Here is a 20,176-nt window from a genome sequence, read left to right as displayed (position 1 = left end):
GCTTTCAATGCAATTCCAGTCTACCTCCTGAAATCGGTTTCCTGCAATTCTGCCCCGCTTTCAAGTCCTCTTGGCAGCCTTACTTCAGTCTATTTTTGGACGATAGCTGTCATTTATAACTCTGCAGGTTTGTGAATTACAGTGCCCCTGAGCTCCTTTCTTCAACTCGCTTTCTTGTGAGCTGGCCGCAACACCGCAGGATGGCTTCAGGCCCTAATCTGGTTCTGGCACGGCACGCTGAGCCTTTGGTTAATTCCTCTTCCTGGTGGGAAATGAGAGTTAAATTTGCCCGTTCAGACACCTCCAGCTAGTCTCTCATTGGTTCTCGCTATTCCTGTTCATCTTCCGCAGAAATTGCAAACTGGGCCAAACAGGAGGTTAAAGGGACTGACTCTCCAAGTCGGGAGAGTGTTAGTAAAGCGTCTGGAATGTTGCACCCGAGTACCAGGGTACGAAAACTGAGACATATTTGAACACGTCTCCCGATCACATGGTTGATCATACTCTGGGTTCCACATGCATGTTTTAGCTGAAGGAAGAATACCTAAAACCTGGGTAGTTGAAACCCGTGGAATGGGTACCATGCAATATGACTTCAAAGGGTCTTCATTTGCTCACCGAACCTCTCCAATCCTATCACTGCTGCGTTTATGGCCCTGTACACATGCTTGATTCTCTTTCGGAGACATAGCAATCCATAGGTTTTAAGATACTTACTAGTCAGGTACATTCTTAGGCGTTTAATATGCGGTGTTGAGTCCATTTCGTTGAGCAAGGAGTAGCTCTTGTGTATTCCATATTTGGCTTAAGGAACTTTATCTGTGCTCATTTCAATCTCTGGTTTTATGCAGCACCCCAACTCACCTTTCCCCTTAAGCAAGCATAAGTTGGTTTTCTAAATTTGAGACCCTGTTCTGTTCTGTAATTCAGTTCCTGTGTAGCCAAGTTTACATTCCGTGTATTACTGATATCTTATGATGTTTCTTTTTCTGTGTGACTTATTTCAGTTAGAATCATCATACCTGAATCCACTCATTGTGCTGCTAAGGGCCTGATGACACAGATTTCATTGCTGAGTGATATTGCTTTGTAAGTAAATACCACAACTTCTTTATCCATTTTTCACTTTCTGCGATGTTGAACTTGTACTGTAAACGAGGTTCTTGTAAACAGAGCCGTTCCAAACTTTGGGGTGGCTGTGTCTTTTTCATTTTAATTTCCCTAAGCTATAGGACCATAAGTGGAAGTGCCCTAGGTTCTGTTGCTTTGTTTTTTAGATGTTTCAGGAAACACCATACACTTCTCCCAAGTGTCTGTTGGCAATTTACATCCCGCCCATCAGCATAACAAGGCTCCCAGTTCTCCATGGCCTGTCCTGCCTTTCTGGATTTTACACTTTTTTCAGATGGCCCTTTTGACCGGGGGGAAGTGAGACTTCATTGTAGTGCAGATTTCCTTTGCAAGCTTGCTTGGTTGGCCAAAAAGGGCGTATGCGTTTTTTCCTGAATATATTCAGGAAAAAACGCATACGCCCTTTTTGGCCAAGTGCATCATTGTGGACGTTCTGCCTCTTTTCCTATGCTTTCAATGCAATTCCAGTCTACCTCCTGAAATCGGTTTCCTGCAATTCTGCCCCGCTTTCAAGTCCTCTTGGCAGCCTTACTTCAGTCTATTTTTGGACGATAGCTGTCATTTATAACTCTGCAGGTTTGTGAATTACAGTGCCCCTGAGCTCCTTTCTTCAACTCGCTTTCTTGTGAGCTGGCCGCAACACCGCAGGATGGCTTCAGGCCCTAATCTGGTTCTGGCACGGCACGCTGAGCCTTTGGTTAATTCCTCTTCCTGGTGGGAAATGAGAGTTAAATTTGCCCGTTCAGACACCTCCAGCTAGTCTCTCATTGGTTCTCGCTATTCCTGTTCATCTTCCGCAGAAATTGCAAACTGGGCCAAACAGGAGGTTAAAGGGACTGACTCTCCAAGTCGGGAGAGTGTTAGTAAAGCGTCTGGAATGTTGCACCCGAGTACCAGGGTACGAAAACTGAGACATATTTGAACACGTCTCCCGATCACATGGTTGATCATACTCTGGGTTCCACATGCATGTTTTAGCTGAAGGAAGAATACCTAAAACCTGGGTAGTTGAAACCCGTGGAATGGGTACCATGCAATATGACTTCAAAGGGTCTTCATTTGCTCACCGAACCTCTCCAATCCTATCACTGCTGCGTTTATGGCCCTGTACACATGCTTGATTCTCTTTCGGAGACATAGCAATCCATAGGTTTTTAGATACTTACTAGTCAGGTACATTCTTAGGCGTTTAATATGCGGTGTTGAGTCCATTTCGTTGAGCAAGGAGTAGCTCTTGTCTATTCCATATTTGGCTTAAGGAACTTTATCTGTGCTCATTTCAATCTCTGGTTTTATGCAGCACCCCAACTCACCTTTACCCTTAAGCAAGCATAAGTTGGTTTTCTAAGTTTGAGACCCTGTTCTGTTCTGTAATTCAGTTCCTGTGTAGCCAAGTTTACATTCCATGTATTACTGATATCTTATGATGTTTCTTTTTCTGTGTGACTTATTTCAGTTAGAATCATCATACCTGAATCCACTCATTGTGCTGCTAAGGGCCTGATGACACAGATTTCATTGCTGAGTGATATTGCTTTGTAAGTAAATACCACAACTTCTTTATCCATTTTTCACTTTCTACAATGTTGAACTTGTACTGTAAATGAGGTTCTTGTAAACAGAGGCGTCCCAAACTTTGGGGTGGCTGTGTCTTTTTGATTTTAATTTCCCTAAGCTATAGGACCATAAGTGGCAGTGTCCTAGGCTCTGTTGCTTTGTTTTTTAGATGTTTCAGGAAACACCATACACTTCTCCCGAGTGTCTGTTGGCAATTTACATCCCGCCCTTCAGAATAACAAGGCTCCCAGTTCTCCATGGCCTGTCCTGCCTTTCTGGATTTTACACTTTTTTCAGATGGCCCTTTTGACCGGGGGGAAGTGAGACTTCATTGTAGTGCAGATTTCCTTTGCAAGCTTGCTTGGTTGGCCAAAAAGAGCGTATGCGTTTTTTCCTGAATATATTCAGGAAAAAACGCATACGCCCTTTTTGGCCAAGTGCATCATTGTGGACGTTCTGCCTCTTTTCCTATGCTTTCAATGCAATTCCAGTCTACCTCCTGAAATCGGTTTCCTGCAATTCTGCCCCGCTTTCAAGTCCTCTTGGCAGCCTTACTTCAGTCTATTTTTGGACGATAGCTGTCATTTATAACTCTGCAGGTTTGTGAATTACAGTGCCCCTGAGCTCCTTTCTTCAACTCGCTTTCTTGTGAGCTGGCCGCAACACCGCAGGATGGCTTCAGGCCCTAATCTGGTTCTGGCACGGCACGCTGAGCCTTTGGTTAATTCCTCTTCCTGGTGGGAAATGAGAGTTAAATTTGCCCGTCCAGACACCTCCAGCTAGTCTCTCATTGGTTCTCGCTATTCCTGTTCATCTTCCGCAGAAATTGCAAACTGGGCCAAACAGGAGGTTAAAGGGACTGACTCTCCAAGTCGGGAGAGTGGTAGTAAAGCGTCTGGAATGTTGCACCCGAGTACCAGGGTACGAAAACTGAGAAATATTTGAACACGTCTTCCGATCACATGGTTGATCATACTCTAGGTTCCACATGCATGTTTTAGCTGAAGGAAGAATACCTTAAACCTGGGTAGTTTAAACCCGTGGAATGGGTACCATGCAATAAGACTTCAAAGGGTCTTCATTTGCTCACCAAACCTCTCCAATCCTATCACTGCTGCGTTTATGCCCCTGTACACATGCTTGATTCTCTTTCGGAGACATAGAAATCCATAGGTTTTAAGATACTTACTAGTCAGGTACATTCTTAGGCGTTTAATATGCGGTGTTGAGTCCATTTCGTTGAGCAAGGAGTAGCTCTTGTCTATTCCATATTTGGCTTAAGGAACTTTATCTGTGCTCATTTCAATCTCTGGTTTTATGCAGCACCCCAACTCACCTTTCCCCTTAAGCAAGCATAAGTTGGTTTTCTAAATTTGAGACCCTGTTCTGTTCTGTAATTCAGTTCCTGTGTAGCCAAGTTTACATTCCGTGTATTAGTGATATCTTATGATGTTTCTTTTTCTGTGTGACTTATTTCAGTTAGAAACATCGTACCTGAATCCACTCATTAAGCTGCTACGGGCCTGATGACAAAGATTTCATTGCTGAGTGATACTGCATTGTACGTAAGTACCACAACTTCTTTATCCATTTTTCACTTTCTGCGATATTGAACTTTTACAGTAAACGAGGTTCTTGTAAACAGAGGAGTCCCAAACTTTTGGGTGGCTGTGTCTTTTTGATTTTAATTTCCCTAAGCTATAGGACCATAAGTGGAAGTGCCCTAGGCTCTGTTGCTTTGTTTTTTAGATGTTTCAGGAAACACCATACACTTCTCAGGAGTGTCTGTTGACAATTTACATCCCGCCCATCAGCATAACAAAGCTCCCAGTTCTCCATGGCCTGTCCTGCCTTTCTGGATTTTACACCTTTTTCAGATGGCCCTTTTGACCGGGGGGAAGTGAGACTTCTTTGTAGTGCAGATTTCCTTTGCAAGCTTGCTTGGTTGGCCAAAAAGGGCGTATGCATTTTTTCCTGAATATATTCAGGAAAAAACGCATACGCCCTTTTTGGCCAAGTGCATCATTGTGGACGTTCTGCCTCTTTTCCTATGCTTTCAATGCAATTCCAGTCTACCTCCTGAAATCGGTTTCCTGCAATTCTGCCCCGCTTTCAAGTCCTCTTGGCAGCCTTACTTCAGTCTATTTTTGGACGATAGCTGTCATTTATAACTCTGCAGGTTTGTGAATTACAGTGCCCCTGAGCTCCTTTCTTCAACTCGCTTTCTTTTGAGCTGGCCGCAACACCGCAGGATGGCTTCAGGCCCTAATCTGGTTCTGGCACGGCACGCTGAGCCTTTGGTTAATTCCTCTTCCTGGTGGGAAATGAGAGTTAAATTTGCCCGTTCAGACACCTCCAGCTAGTCTCTCATTGGTTCTCGCTATTCCTGTTCATCTTCCGCAGAAATTGCAAACTGGGCCAAACAGGAGGTTAAAGGGACTGACTCTCCAAGTCGGGAGAGTGTTAGTAAAGCGTCTGGAATGTTGCACCCGAGTACCAGGGTACGAAAACTGAGACATATTTGAACACGTCTCCCGATCACATGGTTGATCATACTCTAGGTTCCACATGCATGTTTTAGCTGAAGGAAGAATACCTTAAACCTGGGTAGTTGAAACCCGTGGAATGGGTAGCATGCAATATGACTTCAAAGGGTCTTCATTTGCTCACCGAACCTCTCCAATCCTATCACTGCTGCGTTTATGCCCCTATACACATGCTTGATTCTCTTTCGGAGACATAGAAATCCATAGGTTTTAAGATACTTACAAGTCAGGTACATTCTTAGGCGTTTAATATGCGGTGTTGAGTCCATTTCGTTGAGCAAGGAGTAGCTCTTGTCTATTCCATATTTGACTTAAGGAACTTTATCTGTGCTCATTTCAATCTCTGGTTTTATGCAGCACCCCACCTCACCTTTACCTTTAAGCAAGAATAAGTTGATTTTCTAAATTTGAGACCCTGTTCTGTTCTGTAATTCAGTTCCTGTGTAGCCAAGTTTCCATTCCGTGTATTAGTGATATCTTATGATGTTTCTTTTTCTGTGTGACTTATTTCAGTTAGAATCATCATACCTGAATCCACTCATTGTGCTGCTAAGGGCCTGATGACATAGATTTTATTGCTGAGTGATATTGCTTTGTAAGTAAATACCACAACTTCTTTATCCATTTTTCACTTTCTGCGATGTTGAACTTGTACTGTAAACGAGGTTCTTGTAAACAGAGCCGTTCCAAACTTTGGGGTGGCTGTGTCTTTTTGATTTTAATTTCCCTAAGCTATAGGACCATAAGTGGAAGTGCCCTAGGTTCTGTTGCTTTGTTTTTTAGATGTTTCAGGAAACACCATACACTTCTCCCGAGTGTCTGTTGGCAATTTACATCCCGCCCATCAGCATAACAATTCTCCCAGTTCTCCATGGCCTCTCCTGCCTTTCTGGATTTTACACTTTTTTCAGATGGCCCTTTTGACCGGGGGGAAGTGAGACTTCATTGTAGTGCAGATTTCCTTTGCAAGCTTGCTTGGTTGGCCAAAAAGGGCGTATGCGTTTTTTCCTGAATATATTCAGGAAAAAACGCATACGCCCTTTTTGGCCAAGTGCATCATTGTGGACGTTCTGCCTCTTTTCCTATGCTTTCAATGCAATTCCAGTCTACCTCCTGAAATTGGTTTCCTGCAATTCTGCCCCGCTTTCAAGTCCTCTTGGCAGCCTTACTTCAGTATATTTTTGGACGATAACTGTCATTTATAACTCTGCAGGTTTGTGAATTACAGTGCCCCTGAGCTCCTTTCTTCAATTCGCTTTCTTGTGAGCTGGCCGCAACACCGCAGGATGGCTTCAGGCCCTAATCTGGTTCCGGCACGGCACGCTGAGCCTTTGGTTAATTCCTCTTCCTGGTGGGAAATGAGAGTTAAATTTGCCTGTCCAGACACCTCCAGCTAGTCTCTCATTGGTTCTCGCTATTCCTGTTTATCTTCCGCAGAAACTGCAAACTGGGCCAAACAGGAGGTTAAAGGGACTGACTCTCCAAGTCGGGATAGTGTTAGTAAAGCGTCTGGAATGTTGCTCCCGAGTACCAGGGTACGAAAACTGAGACATATTTGAACACGTCTCCTGATCACATGGTTGATCATACTCTAGGTTCCACATGCATGTTTTAGCTGAAGGAAGAATACCTTAAACCTGGGTAGTTGAAACCCGTGGAATGGGTACCATGCAATATGACTTCAAAGGGTCTTCATTTGCTCACCGAACCTCTCCAATCCTATCACTGCTGCGTTTATGCCCCTGTACACATGCTTGATTCTCTTTCGGAGACATAGCAATCCATAGGTTTTAAGATACTTACAAGTCAGGTACATTCTTAGGCGTTTAATATGCGATGTTGAGTCCATTTCGTTCAGCAAGGAGTAGCTCTTGTCTATTCCATATTTGGCTTAAGGAACTTTATCTGTGCTCATTTCAATCTCTGGTTTTATGCAGCACCCCAACTCACCTTTCCCCTTAAGCAAGCATAAGTTGGTTTTCTAAATTTGAGACCCTGTTCTGTTCTGTAATTCAGTTCCTGTGTAGCCAAGTTTACATTCCATGTATTACTGATATCTTATGATGTTTCTTTTTCTGTGTGACTTATTTCAGTTAGAATCATCATACCTGAATCCACTCATTGTGCTGCTAAGGGCCTGATGACACAGATTTCATTGCTGAGTGATATTGCTTTGTAAGTAAATACCACAACTTCTTTATCCATTTTTCACTTTCTACAATGTTGAACTTGTACTGTAAACGAGGTTCTTGTAAACAGAGGCGTCCCAAACTTTGGGGTGGCTGTGTCTTTTTGATTTTAATTTCCCTAAGCTATAGGACCATAAGTGGCAGTGTCCTAGGCTCTGTTGCATTGTTTTTTAGATGTTTCAGGAAACACCATACACTTCTCCCGAGTGTCTGTTGGCAATTTACATCCCGCCCATCAGCATATCAAGGCTCCCAGTTCTCCATGGCCTGTCCTGCCTTTCTGGATTTTACACTTTTTTCAGATGGCCCTTTTGACCGGGGGGAAGTGAGACTTCATTGTAGTGCAGATTTCCTTTGCAAGCTTGCTTGGTTGGCCAAAAAGGGCGTATGCGTTTTTTCCTGAATATATTCAGGAAAAAACGCATACGCCCTTTTTGGCCAAGTGCATCATTGTGGACGTTCTGCCTCTTTTCCTATGCTTTCAATGCAATTCCAGTCTACCTCCTGAAATCGGTTTCCTGCAATTCTGCCCCGCTTTCAACTCCTCTTGGCAGCCTTACTTCAGTCTATTTTTGGACGATAGCTGTCATTTATAACTCTGCAGGTTTGTGAATTACAGTGCCCCTGAGCTCCTTTCTTCAACTCGCTTTCTTGTGAGCTGGCCGCAACACCGCAGGATGGCTTCAGGCCCTAATCTTGTTCTGGCACGGCACGCTGAGCCTTTGGTTAATTCCTCTTCCTGGTGGGAAATGAGAGTTAAATTTGCCTGTCCAGACACCTCCAGCTAGTCTCTCATTGGTTCTCGCTATTCCTGTTCATCTTCCGCAGAAATTGCAAACTGGGCCAAACAGGAGGTTAAAGGGACTGACTCTCCAAGTCGGGAGAGTGTTAGTAAAGCGTCTGGAATGTTGCACCCGAGTACCAGGGTACGAAAACTGAGACATATTTGAACACGTCTCCCGATCACATGGTTGATCATACTCTAGGTTCCACATGCATGTTTTAGCTGAAGGAAGAATACCTTAAACCTGGGTAGTTGAAACCCGTGGAATGGGTACCATGCAATATGACTTCAAAGGGTCTTCATTTGCTCACCGAACCTCTCCAATCCTATCACTGTTGCGTTTATGCCCCTGTACACATGCTTGATTCTCTTTCGGAGACATAGAAATCCATAGGTTTTAAGATACTTACTAGTCAGGTACATTCTTAGGCGTTTAATATGCGGTGTTGAGTCCATTTCGTTGAGCAAGGAGTAGCTCTTGTCTATTCCATATTTGGCTTAAGGAACTTTATCTGTGCTCATTTCAATCTCTGGTTTTATGCAGCACCCCAACTCACCTTTCCCCTTAAGCAAGCATAAGTTGGTTTTCTAAATTTGAGACCCTGTTCTGTTCTGTAATTCAGTTCCTGTGTAGCCAAGTTTACATTCCGTGTATTAGTGATATATTATGATGTTTCCTTTTCTGTGTGACTTATTTCAGTTAGAATCATCATACCTGAATCCACTCATTATGCTGCTACGGTCCTGATGACATAGATTTCATTGCTGAGTGATACTGCATTGTACGTAAGTACCACAAGTTCTTTATCCATTTTTCACTTTCTGTGATATTGAACTTGCACGGTAAACGAGGTTCTTGTAAACAGAGGCGTCCCAAACTTTGGGGTGGCTGTGTCTTTTTGATTTTAATTTCCCTAAGCTATAGGACCATAAGTGGAAGTGCCCTAGACTCTGTTGTTTTGTTTTTTAGATGTTTCAGGAAACACCATACACTTCTCCCGAGTTTCTGTTGGCAATTTACATCCCACCCATCAGCATAACAAGGCTCCCAGTTCTCCATGGCCTGTCCTGCCTTTCTGGATTTTACACTTTTTTCAGATGGCCCTTTTGACCGGGGGGAAGTGAGACTTCTTTGTAGTGCAGATTTCCTTTGCAAGTTTGCTTGGTTGGCCAAAAAGGGCGTATGCGTTTTTTCCTGAACATATTCAGGAAAAAACGCATACGCCCTTTTTGGCCAAGTGCATCATTGTGGACGTTCTGCCTCTTTTCCTATGCTTTCAATGCAATTCCAGTCTACCTCCTGAAATCGGTTTCCTGCAATTCTGCCCCGCTTTCAAGTCCTCTTGGCAGCCTTACTTCAGTCTATTTTTGGACGATAGCTGTCATTTATAACTCTGCAGGTTTGTGAATTACAGTGCCCCTGAGCTCCTTTCTTCAACTCGCTTTCTTGTGAGCTGGCCGCAACACCGCAGGATGTCTTCAGGCCCTAATCTGGTTCTGGCACGGCACGCTGAGCCTTTGGTTAATTCCTCTTCCTGGTGGGAAATGAGAGTTAAATTTGCCCATCCAGACACCTTCAGCTAGTCTCTCATTCGTTCTCGCTATTCCTGTTCATCTTCCACAGAAATTGCAAACTGGGCCAAACAGGAGGTTAAAGGGACTGACTCTCCAAGTCGGGAGAGTGTTAGTAAAGCGTCTGGAATGTTGCACCCGAGTACCAGGGTACGAAAACTGAGACATATTTGAACACGTCTCCCGATCACATGGTTGATCATACTCTAGGTTCCACATGCAAGTTTAGGCTGAAGGAAGAATACCTTAAACCTGGGTAGTTAAAACCCGTGGAATGGGTACCATGTAATATGACTTCAAAGGGTCTTCTTTTGCTCACCGAACCTCTCCAATCCTTTCACTGCTGTGTTTATGCCCCTGTACACACGCTTGATTCTCTTTTGGAGACATAGCAATCCATAGGTTTTAAGATACTTACTAGTCAGGTACATTCTTAGGCGTTTAATATGCGGTGTCGAGTCCATTTCGTTGAGCAAGCAGTAGCTCTTGTCTATTCCACATTTGGCTTAAGGAACTTTATCTGTGCTCATTTCGATCTCTGGTTTTATGCAGCACCCCAACTCACCTTTCCCCTTAAGCAAGCATAAGTTGGTTTTCTAAATTTGAGACCCTGTTCTGTTCTGTAATTCAGTTCCTGTGTAGCCAAGTTTACATTCCGTGTATTACTGATATCTTATGATGTTTCTTTTTCTGTGTGACTTATTTCAGTTAGAATCATCATACCTGAATCCACTCATTGTGCTGCTAAGGGGCTGATGACATAGATTTCATTGCTGAGTGATATTGCTTTGTAAGTAAATACCACAACTTCTTTATCCATTTTTCACTTTCTGCGATGTTGAACTTGTATGGTAAACGAGGTTCTTGTAAACAGAGGCGTCCCAAATTTTGGGGTGGCTGTGTCTTTTTGATTTTAATTTCCCTAAGCTATAGGACCATAAGTGGAAGTGCCCTAGACTCTGTTGCTTTGTTTTTTCGATGTTTCAGCAAACACCATACACTTCTCCTGAGTGTCTGTTGGCAATTTACATCCCGGCCATCAGCATAACAAGGCTCCCAGTTCTCCATGGCCTGTCCTGCCTTTCTGGATTTTACACTTTTTTCAGATGGCCCTTTTGACCGGGGGGAAGTGAGACTTCATTGTAGTGCAGATTTCCTTTGCAAGTTTGCTTGGTTGGCCAAAAAGGGCGTATGCGTTTTTTCCTGAATATATTCAGGAAAAAACGCATACGCCCTTTTTGGCCAAGTGCATCATTGTGGACGTTCTGCCTCTTTTCCTATGCTTTCAATGCAATTCCAGTCTACCTCCTGAAATCGGTTTCCTGCAATTCTGCCCCGCTTTCAAGTCCTCTTGGCAGCCTTACTTCAGTCTATTTTTGGATGATAGCTGTCATTTATAACTCTGCAGGTTTGTGAATTACAGTGCCCCTGAGCTCCTTTCTTCAACTCGCTTTCTTGTGAGCTGGCCGCAACACCGCAGGATGGCTTCAGGCCCTAATCTGGTTCCCGCACGGCACGCTGAGCCTTTGGTTAATTCCTCTTCCTGGTGGGATGTGAGTGTTAAATTTGCCTGTCAGGACACCTCCAGCTAGTCTCTCATTGGTTCTCGCTATTCCTGTTCATCTTCCGCAGAAATTGCAAACTGGGCCAAACAGGAGATTTAAGGGATTGACTCTGAAGTCGGGAGAGTGTTAGTAAAGCGTCTGGAATATTGCACCCGAGTACCAGGGTACAAAAACTGAGACATATTTGAACACATCTCCCGATCACATGGTTGATCATACTCTAGGTTCCACATGCATGTTTTAGCTGAAGGAAGAATACCTGAAACCTGCAGAGTTGAGACCCGTGGAATGGGTACCATGCAATATGACTTCAAAGGGTCTTCATTTGCTCACCGAACCTCTCCAATCCTATCACTGCTGCGTTTATGCCCCTGTACACACGCTTGATTCTCTTTTGGAGACATAGCAATCCATAGGTTTTAAGATACTTACTAGTCAGGTACATTCTTAGGCGTTTAATATGGGGTGTTGAGTCCATTTTGTTGAGCAAGGAGTAGCTCTTGTCTATTCCATATTTGGCTTAAGGAACTTTATCTGTGCTCATTTCAATCTCTGGTTTTATGCAGCACCCCAACTCACCTTTCCCCTTAAGCAAGCATAAGTTGGTTTTCTAAATTTGAGACCCTGTTCTGTTCTGTAATTCAGTTCCTGTGTAGCCAAGTTTCCATTCCGTGTATTACTGATATCTTATGATGTTTCTTTTTCTGTGTGACTTATTTCAGTTAGCATCATCGTACCTGAATCCACTCATTATGCTGCCACGGGCCTGATGACATAGATTTCATTGCTGAGTGATACTGCATTGTACGTAAGTACCACAAGTTCTTTATCCATTTTTCACTTTCTGTGATATTGAACTTGTACGGTAAATGAGGTTCTTGTAAACAGAGGCGTCCCAAACTTTGGGGTGGCTGTGTCTTTTTGATTTTAATTTCCCTAAGCTATAGGACCATAAGTGGAAGTGCCCTAGGCTCTGTTGCTTTGTTTTTTAGATGTTTCAGGAAACACCATACACTTCTCCGGAGTGTCTGTTGGCAATTTACATCCCGCCCATCAGCATAACAAGGCTCCCAGTTCTCCATGGCCTGTCCTGCCTTTCTGGATTTTACACTTTTTTCAGATGGCCCTTTTGACCGGGGGGAAGTGAGACTTCATTGTAGTGCAGATTTCCTTTGCAAGTTTGCTTGTTTGGCCAAAAAGGGCGTATGCGTTTTTTCCTGAATATATTCAGGAAAAAACGCATACGCCCTTTTTGGCCAAGTGCATCATTGTGGACGTTCTGCCTCTTTTCCTATGCTTTCAATGCAATTCCAGTCTACCTCCTGAAATCGGTTTCCTGCAATTCTGCCCCGCTTTCAAGTCCTCTTGGCAGCCTTACTTCAGTATATTTTTGGACGATAGCTGTCATTTATAACTCTGCAGGTTTGTGAATTACAGTGCCCCTGAGCTCCTTTCTTCAACTCACTTTCTTGTGACCTGGCCGCCACACTGCAGGATTGCTTGAGGCCCTAATCTTGTACCGGCACGGCACGCTGAGCCTTTGGTTAATTCCTCTTCCTGGTGGGAAATGAGAGTTAAATTTGCCCGTCCAGACACCTCCAGCTAGTCTCCCATTGGTTCTCCCTATTCCTGTTCATCTTCCGCAGAAATTGCAAACTGGGCCAAACAGGAGGTTAAAGGCGCTGACTCTCCAAGTGGGGAGAGTGTTAATAAAGCATCTGGAATGTTGCACCCGAGTACCAGGGGAGGAAAACTGAGACATATTTGAACACGTCTCCCGTTCACACAGTTGATCATACTCTGGGTTCCACATGCATGTTTTAGCTGAAGGAAGAATACCTGAAACCTGCAGAGTTGAGACCCGTGGAATGGGTACCATGCAATATGACTTCAAAGGGTCTTCATTTGCTCACCGAACCTCTCCAATCCTATCACTCCTGCGTTTATGCCCCTGTACACACGCTTGATTCCCTTTTGAAGACATAGCAATCCATAGGTTTTAAGATACTTACTAGTCAGGTACATTCTTAGGCGTTTAATATGGGGTGTTGAGTCCATTTCGTTGAGCAAGGAGTAGCTCTTGTCTATTCCATATTTGGCTTAAGGAACTTTATCTGTGCTCATTTCAATCTCTGGTTTTATGCAGCACCCCAACTCACCTTTCCCCTTAAGCAAGCATAAGTTGGTTTTCTAAATTTGAGACCCTGTTCTGTTTGGAATTCAGTTCCTGTGTAGCCAAGTTTACATTCCGTGTATTAGTGATATCTTATGATGTTTCTTTTTCTGTGTGACTTATTTCAGTTAGAATCATCGTACCTGAATCCACTCATTATGCTGCTACGGGCCTGATGACATAGATTTCATTGCTGAGTGATACTGCATTGTACGTAAGTACCACAAGTTCTTTATCCATTTTTCACTTTCTGTGACATTGAACTTGTACGGTAAACGAGGTTCTTGTAAACAGAGGCGTCCCAAACTTTGGGGTGGCTGTGTCTTTTTGATTTTAATTTCCCTAAGCTATAGGACCATAAGTGGAAGTGCCCTAGGCTCTGTTGCTTTGTTTTTTAGATGTTTCAGGAAACACCATACACTTCTCCCGAGTGTCTGTGGCAATTTACATCCCGCCCATCAGCATAACAAGGCTCCCAGTTCTCCATGGCCTGTGCTGCCTTTCTGGATTTTACACTTTTTTCAGATGGCCCTTTTGACCGGGGGGAAGTGAGACTTCATTGTACTGCAGATTTCCTTTGCAAGCTTGCTTGGTTGGCCAAAAAGGGCGTATGCGTTTTTTCCTGAATATATTCAGGAAAAAACGCATACGCCCTTTTTGGCCAAGTGCATCATTGTGGACGTTCTGCCTCTTTTCCTATGCTTTCAATGCAATTCCAGTCTACCTCCTGAAATCGGTTTCCTGCAATTCTGCCCCGCTTTCAAGTCCTCTTGGCAGCCTTACTTCAGTCTATTTTTGGACGATAGCTGTCATTTATAACTCTGCAGGTTTGTGAATTACAGTGCCCCTGAGCTCCTTTCTTCAACTCGCTTTCTTGTGACCTGGCCGCAACACCGCAGGATGGCTTCAGGCCCTAATCTGGTTCCGGCACGGCACGCTGAGCCTTTGGTTAATTCCTCTTGCTGGTGGGATGTGAGTGTTAAATTTGCCCGTCCAGACACCTCCAGCTTGTCTCTCATTGGTTCTCGCTATTCCTGTTCATCTTCCGCAGAAATTGCAAACTGGGCCAAACAGGAGGTTAAAGGGACTGACTCTCCAAGTCGGGAGAGTGTTAGTAAAGCGTCTGGAATGTTGCACCCGAGTACCAGGGTACAAAAACTGAGACATATTTGAACACGTCTCCCGTTCACATGGTTGATCATACTCTGGGTTCCACATGCATGTTTTAGCTGAAGGAAGAATACCTTAAACCTGGAGAGTTGAGACCCGTGTAATGGGTACCATGCAATATGACTTCAAAGGGTCTTCATTTGCTCACCAAACCTCTCCAATCCTATCACTGCTGCGTTTATGCCCCTGTACACATGCTTGATTCTCTTTCGGAGACATAGCAATCCATAGGTTTTAAGATACTTACTAGTCAGGTACATTCTTAGGCGTTTAATATGCGGTGTTGAGTCCATTTCGTTGAGCAAGGAGTAGCTCTTGTCTATTCCATATTTGGCTTAAGGAACTTTATCTGTGCTCATTTCAATCTCTGATTTTATGCAGCACCCCAACTCACCTTTCCCCTTAAGCAAGCATAAGTTGGTTTTCTAAATTTGAGACCCTGTTCTGTTCTGTAATTCAGTTCCTGTGTAGCCAAGTTTACATTCCGTGTATTACTGATATCTTATGATGTTTCTTTTTCTGTGTGACTTATTTCAGTTAGAATCATCATACCTGAATCCACTCATTGTGCTGCTAAGGGCCTGATGACACAGATTTCATTGCTGAGTGATATTGCTTTGTAAGTAAATACCACAACTTCTTTATCCATTTTTCACTTTCTGCGATGTTGAGCTTGTACTGTAAACGAGGTTCTTGTAAACAGAGCCGTTCCAAACTTTGGGGTGGCTGTGTCTTTTTGATTTTAATTTCCCTAAGCTATAGGACCATAAGTGGAAGTGCCCTAGGCTCTGTTGCTTTGTTTTTTAGATGTTTCAGGAAACACCATACACTTCTCCCGAGTGGTTGTTGGCAATTTACATCCCGCCCATCAGCATAACAAGGCTCCCAGTTCTCCATGGCCTGTCCTGACTTTCTGGATTTTACACTTTTTTCAGATGGCCCTTTTGACCGGGGGGAAGTGAGACTTCATTGTAGTGCAGATTTCCTTTGCAAGCTTGCTTGGTTGGCCAAAAAGGGCGTATGCGTTTTTTCCTGAATATATTCAGGAAAAAACGCATACGCCCTTTTTGGCCAAGTGCATCATTGTGGACGTTCTGCCTCTTTTCCTATGCTTTCAATGCAATTCCAGTCTACCTCCTGAAATCGGTTTCCTGCAATTCTGCCCCGCTTTCAAGTCCTCTTGGCAGCCTTACTTCAGTCTATTTTTGGACGATAGCTGTCATTTATAACTCTGCAGGTTTGTGAATTACAGTGCCCCTGAGCTCCTTTCTTCAACTCGCTTTCTTTTGAGCTGGCCGCAACACCGCAGGATGGCTTCAGGCCCTAAATTGGTTCCGGTACGGCACGCTGAGCCTTTGGTTATTTCCTCTTCCTGGTGGGAAATGAGAGTTAAATTTGCCCGTCCAGACACCTCCAGCTAGCCTCTCATTGGTTCTCGCTATTCCTGTTCAACTTCCGCAGAAATTGCAAACTGTGCCAAACAGGAGGTTAAAGGCGCTGACTCTCCAAGTGGGGAGAGTGTTAGTAAAGCGTCTGGAATGTTGCACCCGAGTACCAGGGGAGGAAAACTGAGACATATTTGAACACGTCTCCCGATCACATGGTTGATCATACTCTGGGTTCCACATGCATGTTTTAGCTGAAGGAAGAATACCTAAAACCTGGGTAGTTGAAACCCGTGGAATGGGTACCATGCAATATGACTTCAAAGGGTCTTCATTTGCTCCCAGAACCTCTCCAATCCTATCACTGCTGCGTTTTTGCCCCTGTACACATGCTTGATTCTCTTTCGGAGACATAGCAATCTATAGGTTTTAAGATACTTACTAGTCAGGTACATTCTTAGGCGTTTAATATGCGGTGTTGAGTCCATTTCGTTGAGCAAGGAGTAGCTCTTGTCTATTCCATATTTGGCTTAAGGAACTTTATCTGTGCTCATTTCAATCTCTGGTTTTATGCAGCACCACAACTCACCTTTACCCTTAAGCAAGCATAAGTTGGTTTTCTAAATTTTAGATCCTGTTCTGTTCTGTAATTCAGTTCCTGTGTAGCCAAGTTTACATTCCATATATTACTGATATCTTATGATGTTTCTTTTTCTGTGTGACTTATTTCAGTTAGAATCATCATACCTGAATCCACTCATTGTGCTCCTAAGGGCCTGATGACATAGATTTCATTGCTGAGTGATATTGCTTTGTAAGTAAATACCACAACTTCTTTATCCATTTTTCACTTTCTGCGATGTTGAACTTGTACTGTAAACGAGGTTCTTGTAAACAGAGGCGTCCCAAACTTTGGGGTGGCTGTATCTTTTTGATTTTAATTTCCCTAAGCTATAGGACCATAAGTGGCAGTGCCCTAGGCTCTGTTGCTTTGTTTTTTAGATGTTTCAGGAAACACCATACACTTCTCCCGAGTGTCTGTTGGCAATTTACATCCCGCCCATCAGCATAACAAGGCTCCCAGTTCTCCATGGCCTGTCCTGCCTTTCTGGATTTTACACATTTTTCAGATGGCCCTTTTGACCGGGGGGAAGTGAGACTTCATTGTAGTGCAGATTTCCTTTGCAAGCTTGCTTGGTTGGCCAAAAAGGGCGTATGCGTTTTTTCCTGAATATATTCAGGAAAAAACGCATACGCCCTCTTTGGCCAAGTGCATCATTGTGGACGTTCTGCCTCTTTTCCTATGCTTTCAATACAATTCCAGTCTACCTCCTGAAATCGGTTTCCTGCAATTCTGCCCCGCTTTCAAGTCCTCTTGGCAGCCTTACTTCAGTCTATTTTTGGACGATAGCTGTCATTTATAACTCTGCAGGTTTGTGAATTACAGTGCCCCTGAGCTCCTTTCTTCAACTCGCTTTTTTGTGAGCTGGCCGCAACACCGCAGGATGGCTTCAGGCCCTAATCTGGTTCTGGCACGGTACGCTGAGCCTTTGGTTAATTCCTCTTCCTGGTGGGAAATGAGAGTTAAATTTGCCCATCCAGACACCTCCAGCTAGCCTCTCATTGGTTCTCGTTATTCCTGTTCATCTTCCACAGAAATTGCAAACTGGGCCAAACAGGAGGTTAAAGGGACTGACTCTCCAAGTCGGGAGAGTGTTAGTAATGCGTCTGGAATGTTGCACCCGAGTACCAGGGTAAGAAAACTGAGACATATTTGAACACGTCTCCCGATCACATGGTTGATCATACTCTAGGTTCCACATGCATGTTTTAGCTGAAGGAAGAATACCTTAAACCTGGGTAGGTGAAACCCGTGGAATGGGTACCATGCAATATGACTTCAAAGGGTCTTCATTTGCTCACAAACCTCTCCAATCATATCACTGCTGCGTTTATGGCCCTGTACACATGCTTGATTCTCTTTCGGAGACATAGCAATCCATACGTTTTAAGATACTTTCTAGTCAGGTACATTCTTAGGTGTTTAGTATGCGGTGTTGAGTCCATTTCTTTGAGCAAGGAGTAGCTCTTGTCTATTCCATATTTGGCGTAAGGAACTTTATCTGTGCTCATTTCAATCTCTGGTTTTATGCAGCACCCCAACTCACCTTTCCCCTTAAGCAAGCATAAGTTGGTTTTCTAAATTTGAGACCCTGTTCTGTTCTGTAATTCAGTTCCTGTGTAGCCAAGTTTACATTCCGTGTATTACTGATATCTTATGATGTTTCTTTTTCTGTGTGACTTATTTCAGTTAGAATCATCATACCTGAATCCACTCATTGTGCTGCTAAGGGCCTGATGACATAGATTTCATTGCTGAGTGATATTGCTTTGTAACTAAATACCACAACTTCTTTATCCATTGTTCACTTTCTGCGATGTTGAACTTGTACTGTAAACGAGGTTCTTGTAAACAGAGCCGTTCCAAACTTTGGGGTGGCTGTGTCTTTTTGATTTTAATTTCCCTAAGCTATAGGACCATAAGTGGCAGTGCCCTAGGTTCTGTTGCTTTGTTTTTTAGATGTTTCAGGAAACACCATACACTTCTCCTGAGTGTCTGTTGGCAATTTACATCCCGCCCATCAGCATAACAAGGCTCCCAGTTCTCCATGGCCTGTCCTGCCTTTCTGGATTTTACACTTTTTTCAGATGGCCCTTTTGACCGGGGGGAAGTGAGACTTCATTGTAGTGCAGATTTCCTTCGCAAGCTTGCTTGGTTGGCCAAAAAGAGCGTATGCGTTTTTTCCTGAATATATTCAGGAAAAAACGCATACGCCCTTTTTGGCCAAGTGCATCATTGTGGACGTTCTGTCTCTTTTCCTATGCTTTCAATACAATTCCAGTCTACCTCCTGAAATTGGTTTCCTGCATTTCTGCCCCGCTTTCAAGTCCTCTTGGCAGCCTTACTTCAGTCTATTTTTGGACGATAGCTGTCATTTATAACTCTGCAGGTTTGTGAATTACAGTGCCCCTGAGCTCCTTTCTTCAACTCGCTTTCTTGTGACCTGGCCGCAACACTGCAGGATGGCTTCAGGCCCTAATCTGGTTCTGGCATGGCACGCTGAGCCTTTGGTTAATTCCTCTTCCTGGTAGGAAATGAGAGTTAAATTTGCCCGTCCAGACACCTCCAGCTAGTCTCCATTGGTTCTCGCTATTCCTGTTCATCTTCCGCAGAAATTGCAAACTGGGCCAAACAGGGGGTTAAAGGCGCTGACTCTCCAAGTGGGGAGAGTGTTAGTAAAGCGTCTGGAATGTTGCACCCGAGTACCAGGGGAGGAAAACTGAGACATATTTGAACACGTCTCCCGTTCACATGGTTGATCATACTTGGGTTCCACATGCATGTTTTAGCTGAATGAAGAATACCTTAAACCTGGAGCGTTGAGATCCGTGTAATGGGTACCATGCAATATGACTTCAAAGGGTCTTCATTTGCTCACCGAACCTCTCCAATCCTATCACTGCTACGTTTATGCCCCTGTACACATGCTTGGTTCTCTTTCGGAGACATAGCAATCCATAGGTTTTAAGATACTTACTAGTCAGGTACATTCTTAGGCGTTTAATATGCGGTGTTGAGTCCATTTCGTTGAGCAAGGAGTAGCTCTTGTCTATTCCATATTTGGCTTAAGGAACTTTATCTGTGCTCATTTCAATCTCTGGTTTTATGCAGCACCCCAACTCACCTTTACCCTTAAGCAAGAATATGTTGGTTTTCTAAATTTGAGACCCTGTTCTGTTCTGTAATTCAGTTCCTGTGTAGCCAAGTTTACATTCCGTGTATTACTGATATCTTATGATGTTTCTTTTTCTGTGTGACTTATTTCAGTTAGAATCATCATACCTGAATCCACTCATTGTGCTGCTAAGGGCCTGATGACACAGATTTCATTGCTGAGTGATATTGCTTTGTAAGTAAATACCACAACTTCTTTATCCATTTTTCACTTTCTGCAATGTTGAACTTGTACTGTAAACGAGGTTCTTGTCAACAGAGCCGTTCCAAACTTTGGGGTGGCTGTGTCTTTTTGATTTTAATTTCCC

The 20,176-nt window shown here is 43.7% G+C and overlaps 1 long non-coding RNA gene across 13 annotated transcripts in view; it reads left to right on the top strand.

Moving 5' to 3' along the window:
- The window catches only part of LOC307181385, a 420,414-nt gene that overhangs the window by 163,771 nt on the left and 236,467 nt on the right, over positions 1-20,176 (top strand). The window contains exon 2 of one of the 13 annotated variants that reach the window (XR_013826630.1): positions 16,805-16,886. The exons of the other annotated variants lie outside the window; for them this stretch is intronic. This is a non-coding gene — a long non-coding RNA (uncharacterized lncRNA). The remainder of the gene's footprint in view (positions 1-16,804; positions 16,887-20,176) is intronic. 13 annotated transcript variants of the gene reach the window in all.

The sequence above is a fragment of the Stenella coeruleoalba genome, assembly GCF_951394435.1.
Source record: "Stenella coeruleoalba genome assembly, contig: scaffold_60, whole genome shotgun sequence".
Classification (NCBI taxonomy): Eukaryota; Metazoa; Chordata; class Mammalia; order Artiodactyla; family Delphinidae; genus Stenella; species Stenella coeruleoalba.
Note: the sequence above shows the minus strand (reverse complement) of the source record. Positions and strands in the feature narration are given on the sequence as shown.